Below are 10,643 nucleotides of genomic sequence, written 5' to 3'. Positions count from 1 at the left end.
CCGCCCCCGCCCCCGCCCCCGCCCCCGCCCCCGCCCCCGCCCCCGGGCTAGCAGCGAGGGCGTGGCCTTTAGAGTTAGGGGGCGTGGTCGAGAGGAAACTACAATCCCCAGCAGGTCGTGCGCTGGTGCCGTGCAGGCTGCTGGGAGAATGGGTTTCCTCTTCTCTTCCCCAAATGTGTGGGGGCTGTCATTGACCTGGAGTAGCTGCAAAACTGAAGTCGCCGAATGATGATGTTGTGAAGTCGCCCGTCCGTTCCTGCCACGCCCGGGCGGTTACTGGCAGCAGCGGCCGCTTCTGCTGCTCCTCTCAGGCTGCTGCCGCTTTAGAGGCTTCTCCCCGAGCAAGCGCGTGCCAAGGACGGAGGACGCCGGACCATTCCTGTGAGTAACCTTTCCGCGCACGACTCGAACTTGCCCTTGCCATCCTCCCTTGAAGGCAAAGGAACCTCTCCACCCCGCGCTCCTCCCGGTCTTCGGAGGTCACGCGCGGACACCGGAGCCTGAGCTGGGTACCGGAGGACTGGGTCCTCGCCGGGGCCGTCCCCCCTCCACCTCCCGCCGCGGTGGGAAGCGGGTGGTTTCCCAAGTGTAAGTGCGAAGTGTTGGGCGTTGGGCTCTGGCCTCGGGGTGCACCCCAGCTGCACCTCTCAGGATTGGCAGCATCCCATCCTCTGCCGGACAGCACCCACCTGGTGCCCCATCCTTGAGCGATAAGCGGCTTTAGTGTCTGGACGTTAAACCTTAAGCCTTGGTCGCCATCTGTCATGTGAGCGAGACGAGAGGGTATTGGAAGGAGCTCTTTCCGTGTTGAGTTGGGCTTTTCTTGCGATTGATTTTGAGCCAGACACCGCACGTCTTTTAAAAGAAAGACGGTTGCCTTTAGTTTCAAGCGTAAATAATGGATATTGGCAGATGTCCTTTTAGAACCAGAGTAAAGATAATCTCCTAAACACTTAAAAGATTTCTGGGACATTATAATAGCGGTGAACTCAGTTACTTGCCCACGAACCTTTTATTTAAACCTGCAGTTTCTGCGTCAGAAACTAACTTTTCACTGGAAATTCCTCAAGCTAGAATGGACCATAGGAATAAAATGAAATGGACTCTTCCAGTTTTGTTTTGTTTTGTTTTATCTATTTCAATGATTATTTTTTCCTGACCTTCAAATCTTTGCTGTAGAATTGGAAGCTACAGCATGTTAATAGCATGTTAATGGTGGTGCAGTGACATTTGTGAAGAAATTGTGAAGGACATTTGGTGGGGATAAAGGGCAGGGATGAAGACACTTGATCATTTCAGCAGTTATTCCAGCTTTCTGTTTTTAAAATTAAGTAATGTTCAACAAGTCTCAGACATTCAGCAAACACATACTGTATGAAAGACAGTGTTTTATTATTTTGCAGATTTTTATTCATATGATGAGCGGGGTCAGAAAGACAAAAATTTGAGTACTTTCAATCAGCCAGGCATCTCAGTTATGAGCTGTATGTACATTCGATCACTTAATCACTATAATAACCCTGTTGCATAATCTGAGGCTCAACTTTGCTTATGTAACAAGTGGAGATTCATACCTAGATCTGCCTTACTTCAAAGTTACAGATCAGGTAACTTGTACCTACTTCAGAAATTACTGACCTTAAAGGTTGGATGATTAAAAAGCATTTTCCAGCGTTATTTCATAATACTGGTTCCTACTACATACCTTGGACATCTAGAATAAGTTGTGAACCCTGCTTTAGTACTTTTGAACCAGTTATTCTCTCTGCTTGTAATTCCCGTCCTCCACAGAGCTGCTCATTAAGACCCTGAAAACCCGTTACAAATCCACCTGTTTACTTAATGTAAGCCATGATAGGACTGGCCTTTCATCTCAAAGGTCTTTCCAGTTCAAAGGTTTAGTGGTTCTGAAATTGAAAATATGAGCCAAGGGGTGTTATTCTCTACTGCAAATGGTTAACATCTGTAGTCGCAAAGAGTAGAAAAACTTGTTTCTTAAGATTTTTTACTTCAATACCCAAAATATGTTTAAACACCAATATAAGGAATGAGGCAGATGATATTATTTCATGTTTATTTTGATCTTTGTTTATATCATCCATACCAGTTTTTGAACCTCTTTAGTTACTATCCTGTTTAGTTGGTAAGAAATCTGAGGCATTAAAGTAATATTCACATTTAAAATAACTTCATAATTGAATGAACTAAATTATGCATGATTTCCAGTCATATTAGTTCAGATTTGCAGTGATCATATAATAGGAAACATTTGTATAGTACTTACTAAGTGTTAGATACCCGTGTAAATATTTTACCTGTATTAACTTATCCTCACAGTAGCAGTGTGAGATGTTTTTAACAGATAAGCAACTGAAGCAGAGGATAAGTTAACATACCCAAGGTCATTCAGCTACTAAGTGGTGGAATTGGGTGTCAAACCCAGGCAATCCCAGAATCTGTACTCTAACATTTATTGAGCACCTACTGTGTACCAACCCTACAACTGGATGCTTTTATTATAATTAAGTCATTTATCTTTATAACTACCTTATGTAGAATGGAAGGTCAGCATTTAGTGACTTGTCGAAAGCCACAAGATAAGTAAATGGTATAGCCAGGATTTGAACTCATGCTTGCCTTTCTTCAAAATCCATGTTCTTCTACTTTCCCTAAATAATCAAATCTGTAGTAAATACCTTCAATGGAACAGACACTGTGCTAAGTGCTAGAGATTTAGTCTCTGCTCTTAAGGAATACAGTCTGAAGATGGAAAGAGACAACTGGGATAGTGTGTTAATGGGATAGCAGCATACAGAGAGCAGCATGCAGAAGGACTATGGGAACACAGAGACAGGGCAGTGAAATCTGCCTGGATGGGAAGGCTTGGGCCAGTCTTGGAAAAACAAATAGGAATTAGCCTGGCTAAAGAAAAGGAGAAGGGTTTGTTGTGGGCTGAATTGTGTTTCTCCAAAATTTGTAAGTTGAAGTCCTAGCCCCCATAACCTCAGCATGTTACTGTATTTGGAGATGGGGCCTTTAAAGAGGTAATTAAGTTAAAATGAGACCTTTAAGGTATGTTTTAATTCATTCTGACTGGTATCCTTATAAGAAGAGGAACTTTGGACACAAAAAGACACCAGGGATGTGTGCATACAGGAAAAAAAAAAACCATGTGAGGACACATTGAGAAGGCAGCATCTGCAAGCCTTAGGAGAAACCAATGTTGCTGACTCATTGATCGTGGACTTCTAGCCTCCAGAACTGTGAGAAAATAAACTTCTGTCGTTTAAGCTACCCAGTCTATGGTATTTTGTTATGGTGGCCCTAGCAAAGTAATGGAGAGATGTTCTAGCAAAAGGAATGACATACAAAAAGCTTTTGAGCTGTGGCCGGATGATTAGGTTTTATGGTAAAAAGTGTTGAGAGATGAAGCTGGAGACTAGGCAGGGGCCATATTTGGAGGAATTTGTATGAGACTCTAAGGATTTTAAACTTTATCCTAAGGGGGATGGAATGGAGGGGCTTTGTAGCAGTGGGAAAACATTAGGTCTGCATTTTAGAAAGATACTCTGTGAGCCATGGGAGGATGGATTAAAGGGGGTAAGACTGGAGGCAAGAAGATCAGTTAGGTGTCTTATTGTCACAGGAAACTGAACTAAATATTTTCTCAGAATATTGAAATGTCAAACTAAAACAGAACCATTGTTAACATAAGGAAGATTTTAAAGGACACAACTAACCCTTAGGGCATACATAAGAAGATTTAGGAAGAATTTGTATATACCTATTTAGTACCTAGAGACTGGCTTCATTTTGCTTTCCATAGATAAATAAAGCTTTACTCATGTATCACAGAACATTCAGTATTTTTCCACTCTATTTAATAGACACTTTTATGATGCTTATATTGTTCTAAGCCAAGTCCTCTGACAACTTTATGAAATATCTACTCTTATTATCTCCATTTTATACATAAAGATATTGTAGCATACAGAGATTAAGTAACTTGCCCATGGTCACATAGCTAATAAATGGTAGTATTAAGATTCAGATTCAAACAGTCTGTCTTCAGAGTCTGTGCTTTTAGCCATTATACTATGCTGTTGCCATATATTATTTGTCAGGATCTTCAAATACCTATGAAAAGAGAAGGAAGGAATACAGAAATAAATTGGGTATGTTTACCATGGGGAGTATATAGTTTACCAGAGGAGATAAGGAACAATTGCAAGGTTTTTTGAAAAAAGTGTTTCAGAGAAAAATGGAGAGTACTGGGAGACAACACTTACTTTGAGTTGGGGCCTCTGAGAGAGCTTGGTGGGAAAAGTGGCATTGACCTGGGGTGTGAAGAATGTCTAGACTTTGGGTACGTAGAACGGGGAGAGGACATTAAAGACGACATAGCATGAACAAAGTCATTGGTTTGGGAATTTCCTGGTGCGTCTAGGGAACTAGTAAGTATAATCCTTTGTTTTGGCTGGAATATATTACGTGGTTGGAGAAACCAGTTTGGGAGATGGTAGGTGGGGGGCAACAAATGTCTGAGAAAGAGCACTCTTAGGGGAGTGAGGGGCAAGGAAAATTGTGAGGTTTTTAAGCCAAATGATTGAGGTGTATACTAGAAGTAATTATCTTTTAGGAGAGGATCAATAAAGTCCATCTAGTCCCAACTTAACAGGTAAGTCCTATTTTACTGTCTCACAGATCCCACACATCCCTCTTACTGTTTCTATTCACCTAGTTTATGCCTTTATTACAATAATTCAGGCATAACGTGGTAAAATTTCTTAATTATTTTTCTGTCTCTAATCTCTCCATTCCTGAAATTTGTCCTGTATTCTGACTCCAGATTTATTTTTCAAATGTCACTTTCCACTTAGAAACTTGCTCCCCCTCCTACACTGTTGGTGGGAATGTCAGCTGGTGCAGCCACTGTGGAAAACAGTATGGAGATTCCTCAGAAAACTAAAAATAGAATTACCATATCATTCAGCAATCCCACTCCTGGGTATATATCCAGACAAAACTATAATTCAAAAAGATACATGCACCCCTATGTTCATAACAGCACTATTCACAATAGCCAGGACATGGAACCAACCTAAATGTCCACTGACAGATGAACGGATAAAGAAGATGTGGTACATATATACAATGGAATATTACTCAGCCATAAAAAAGAATGAAATAATGCCATTTGCAGCAACATGGATGGAACTGGAGATTATCATACTAAGTGAATTAAGTCAGAAAGAGAAAGACAAATACCATATGATATCAGTTATATGTAGAATTTAAATGATACAAATGAACCTACCTATTAAACAGAAGCAGAATCGGGGACATAGAGAACAGACTGGTGGTTGCCAAGGAGGAGGGAGGAGGGAGAGGGTTGGAGTGGGAGTTTGGGGTTAGCAGACGCAAACTGGTATATACAGAATGGGTAAACAACAAGGTCCTACTGAGTAGAACAGGGAACTATATTCATTATTCTGTGATAAACCATAATGGAAAAGAATATGAAAAAGAATGTACATATATGTATAATTGAGTCACTTTGCTGTACAGCAGTAATTAACACAACATTGTAATTGAACTATACTTCAATAAAAAATAAATTCAAAAAAAAAAAAAAAGACTTAGAACCCAGTTGTGACCAACTGACCAAACAATATTGTTTCATGGTAGAAAAAAAAAAGTTTTAATCAAAAAAGAAAAAAAAAAGAGGGGCTTCCCTGGTGGCACAGCGGTTAAGAATCTGCCTGCCAATGCAGGGGACACAGATTCAAGCCCTAGTCTGGGAAGATCCCACATGCCATGGAGCAACTAAGCCCGGGCGCCACAACTACTGAGCCTGCACTCTAGAGTTCACATGCCTCAACTACTGAAGCCCACGCACCTAGAGCCCGTGCTCCACAACAAGAGAAGCCACCACAATGAGAAGCCCATGCACTGCAACGAAGAGTAGCCCCTGCTCGCTGCAACTAGAGAAAGCCCGCGTGCAGTAACGAAGACCCAACTCAGCCAAAAATAAAATAAATAAATAAATTTATTAAAAAAGAAAAGAAAGAAAGGAAGGAACTTGTATCCTGTGGAATCAAGTTCAGACTTCCTAATCTTTTTTTTTCTTTTTTTTTAAATAGATCTTTAGTGGTGTATAATTGCTTCACAATACTGTGTTAGTTTCTGTTGCACAACAAAGCGAATCAGCCATATGCACATGCATGTCCCCATATCCCCTCCCTCTTGAGCCTCCCTCCCATCCTCCCTATCCCACCCCTCTAGGTCATCGCAAAGCACCAAGCTGATCTCCCTGTGCTATGCTGCTGCTTCCCACCAGCCAACTATTTTACATTCAGTAGCGTATATATGTCGATGCTACTCTGACTTCGCCTCAGCTTCGCCCTCCCACCCCATGTCCTCAAGTCCATTTTCTATGTCTACCTCTTTATTCCTGCCCTGCAACTAGGTTCATCAATACCTTTTTTTTTTTTTTTAGATTCCATATATATGCGTTAGCATACGGTATTTGTTTTTCTCTTTCTGACTTACTTCACTCTGTATGACAGACTCTAGGTCCATCCACCTCACTACAAATAACTCAATTTCATTTCTTTTTATGGCTGAGTAATATTCCATTGTATATATGTGCCACATCTTCTTTATCCATTCATTTGTCAGTGGACATTTAGGTTGGTTCCATGTCCTGGCTATTGTAAATAGTGCTACAATGAACATTGTGGTGCATGTCTCTTTTTGAATTATGATTTTCTCAAGGTATGTGTCCAGTAGTGGCATTGCTGGGTCATATGGTAATTCTATTTTTAGTTTTTTAAGGAAACTCCATGCTGTTTTCCATAGTGGTTGTATCAATATACATTCCCACCAGCAGTGCAGGAGGGTTCCCTTTTCACCACACCCTTTCCAGCATTTATTGTTTCTAGATTTTTTGATAATAGCCATTCTGACTGGTGTGAGGTGATACCTCACTGTAGTTTTGATTTGCATTTCTCTAATGATTAGTGATGTTGAACATCTTTTCATGTGCCTCTTGGCCATCTGTATGTCTTCCTTGGTGAAATGTCTATTTACGTCTTCTGCCCATTTTTTAACTGGATTGTTTGTTTTTTTGATATTGAGCTCCATGAGCTGTTTGTATATTTTGGAAGTTAATCCTTTGTCTGTTGTTTCATTTGCAAATAGTTTCTCCCATTCTGAAGGTTGTCTTTTTGTCTTGTTTATGGTTTCCTTTGCTGTACAAAAGCTTTTAAGTTTCATTAAGTCCCATTTGTTTATTTTTGTTTTTATTTCCACTACTCTAGGAGGTGGGTCAGAAAAGATCTTGCTGTGGTTTATGTCCAAGAGTGTTTTTCCTATGTTTTCCTCTAAGAGTTTTATAGTGTGTGGTCTTACATTTAAGTCTTTAATTCGTTTGGAGTTTATTTTTGTGTATGGTGTTAGGTAATGTTCTAATTTCATTCTTTTACCTGTAGCTGTCCAGTTTTCCCAGCATCACTTATTGAAGAGGCTGTCTTTTCTCCATTGTATGTTCTTTCCTCCTTGATTGTAAATTAGGTGCCCATATGTGTGTGTGTTTATCTCTGGGAATTCTATCCTGTACCATTGATCTATATTTCTGTTTTTGTGCCAGTACCATACTGTCTTGATTACTGTAGCTTTGTGGTATAGTTTAAAGTCAGGGCACCTGATTCCTCCAACTCTGTTTTTCTTTCTTAACCTTGCTTTGGCTATTTGGGCAGACTTCCTAATCTTAACTAGCCAAATTTAAAGCTCCAAGTATCTTCCCCATAATCATTCCCACTTAAGTTGGTCTGTACACTGCTGTCAAATTGGCTCTGCCTGCTGTTTGCTTTGGGGCCTCTTTTTCTTTCTATGTCCTTTACCTACTGGATACCCCCATTCTCACTATTGAAATCTTTCCATCCTTAAGGAGCCCTGTATTAAATCTTACTCCTGTGTGAAGCCAGGCTACTTCAGCTAGAAAAGAACTCTCCTCCCACTGACTATCTATACAACAGTTCTGTTCTAATACTCATTAGTTACTTATTTCTTATCTGGTGGTATTCTCTTATATTCTTACATTTCTTTGATCATTAGATCTTAGATCGAATCTAGATCATGGAGATCATTGGAACTTTCCCCATCAGATCTTAGATTTCTTAGATCTTCATCTTCCCTTAAGACAGAGACTGTTGTATATTACTTTTTATCTCTTTCCAGTACTTTTAGTTTAATTCAAGAGGCATTTATTGAAAGCTGTCCTGTAAGCAGGTAGTTGACTGGTTGTTAATTGAGATCATTTATTGAAATTTCTTTTGGGGGGGGTGTGGTGGGATGAACTGGGAGATTGGGATTGACATATATACACTAATATGTATAAAATAGGTAACTCATAAGAACCTGCTGTATAAAAAAATAAATTTAATTTAATTAAAAAAAAAAAGAAATTTCTTTTATAACTGGCTTCTTAATATGTAATGTTCTGACTTTATTGCTAGCTTTACTACTGACTCATGTAACCTTGGGGACGTTCTGATTAACTGCACCCTGTATTATGGTTTATTCATGCTAGAAAATGAGCACACAAAGTCTACTCGTGGTATAGAAGTGGAACTAATTCATGTTGTAAAGATCATTGAGGTCTTTGAAGCTTATCCATATATCTCTGTCAGTTTGCCAAACTGTGAGTTCTTTCTTTTTAGAAAGGTTTCTGACAAGTCATGAAGAAGGAAGGAATAGTTCAAATAAAATAGGGTCTAATTTAAGAGTGTCACACTATGTTGTTTAACAATGGAGTTGATAGTTATACATGTTAATGGTGAAAGAATTCACCCACCAGTTCAGTTAATAGTTCATTTCAACAACAAATATTTATTGAGTTGCTTGAGCTCCTGCCATTGTATTTCCATTCTGATCAGCAAGGAGGAGGAAAGGGAGAAGATAGCACCTTCCCCCTTCCTGTCTGGAAGAGGACTTCCAGGAAGTAAATTGTAATATATGTTGGGAAAGAAACATTAGATGCGGAGTTAGAAAATAAAGGTGGTAGGGGAGGCTACTTCAGATCAGGTGGACTGGTAACGTCTCCCAGAGGGTGACTTTTCAGCTGAGACCTGAAGGGTGAGAAGTAGTTACCATATAAAGAACGAGAGGGGAGAGTATTTTGGGTACAGTGAACAGTTGCAAAGGCCCAGGATAGGAGAGAGTGTGATGAGGAAGTGGAAAGAAGTGACAGAAGGCCTGTGACTGAGTATGAGCAAGGAGGAGAGTGGTACAAGATGAGGGAGGAGAAGTAGTCAGGGGCCAGATGGGGCTGAACCTTGGAGACTGATTTGAAGTGTGGATTTTATTCTGTATATTATGAACACTTTGAATTTTTTTAAAAGGAGTTTACTTTTAAAAACTTTATCCTTGTTGCCTTATGGAGAATAGAGAGGAGATTAAGCATGGAGTCTGTTAGGTTTTTCATATTCTAAGAGATGATGATGGCTTGAATTAGGGTGGTAGAAGAGGGGATGAAGAGAAGTGGGTGTGTTTGAGATACATATTGGTGTTAGACTATACAGGATTTGATAATGGATTGAATGTGGCAAGGTGAGAGAAAGGAGGCATCTGCTATTCAGTGGATCAGTTCAAGGGATCATAGTCAGCCTGTGAGAGATTTGAGTGGAACTCAGGAAGAAGTCTGGTCTGAATAGCCTGATTGGGAGTTATTAACACGAAAGAAGTGGTTAATCTGTGGTCATGAATGGTTTGCACAAAGGTACATGAAAAACAAGTACATGGTCACAACTGGAACTCTGGGATCAACAACATTTAAGGATCAAGGGGAGGGAGCTGGGTGATCCAATGGAGGGATTTGAGAAAGAGCATTCATTGTAAGATGCAGGCTCCAGGAGAGCCACAGGAGGAAAGTTGAAGTGGGGAATGGTCAGTAATATTGAACCAGAGCTGACCTAAGATAACAACTAAGAAGGTATGATTGGATTGGTTAGCAGGGACTATTGGTCACTGAGGGGAAAGTGGTTTCAGGAAAAATCAGATCACAGTGAGGTTGAAGGATGAATGAGAGATGAGGAGAAGGGCATGAGAGTAATACTCTGTGAAGAAGCTTGGCTGAGGAAAGCAGCTAGAGGGGAACCCAGAGTCTTGGGGAAGGGAGATTTTTAAATTTTTATTTTATCTGTTTTTAATAAAATAGAAGACTTTGGACATGATAATAGGCCAAGGAAGAGGATGAAGCTAGTGGAGTATAGGGATAACCAGTAGAGCAAAGTTTAGAGAAGTCAGGAGTAGAGACTTACAAGTAACGTACATTTCATTATTTTTTAACTGGATGGACATATACACATGGTAGGAAAATTGGAAGGAAATAATGAAAAATAAGTTTCTTTCCCCCTTCTGTCTTCCAGCCACGCAGTTCCTCTTCTTAGAGGATTGCTAATTTCCACTGCCGTCAATAAGTGTATAAATGTATGACTGAGATTATGTTTGTACTTAATTCTCAGAATTTGGAGAGAAGTCTAGCTATAGATTATGTGGGTTTATTGGTGGGAGGAATGAGAGAAAGAGATGGAGAACAGATAGGGGTTCAGAGAAGAGTGAGAAAGGTGTGGTATGGAATT

At 40.1% G+C, this 10,643-nt stretch overlaps 1 protein-coding gene across 3 annotated transcripts in view; it reads left to right on the top strand.

Moving 5' to 3' along the window:
- The window catches only part of TRAK2 (trafficking kinesin protein 2), a 64,902-nt gene that overhangs the window by 710 nt on the left and 53,549 nt on the right, over positions 1 to 10,643 (top strand). For 2 of the 3 annotated variants that reach the window (XM_036857602.1, XM_036857599.1), the window contains exon 1: positions 153 to 381. The gene's annotated coding sequence lies outside the window, so the exon portion shown is untranslated. Of the gene's footprint in view, positions 1 to 152; positions 382 to 10,643 lie in introns of those variants that run through there. The other variant, XM_036857600.1, reaches the window with a different exon arrangement.

Source organism: Balaenoptera musculus, chromosome 7 (assembly GCF_009873245.2).
Source record: "Balaenoptera musculus isolate JJ_BM4_2016_0621 chromosome 7, mBalMus1.pri.v3, whole genome shotgun sequence".
NCBI classification, from domain to species: Eukaryota; Metazoa; Chordata; class Mammalia; order Artiodactyla; family Balaenopteridae; genus Balaenoptera; species Balaenoptera musculus.
The sequence above is the reverse complement of the archived record's forward strand: the minus strand, read 5'-3'. Positions and strand labels throughout refer to the sequence as shown.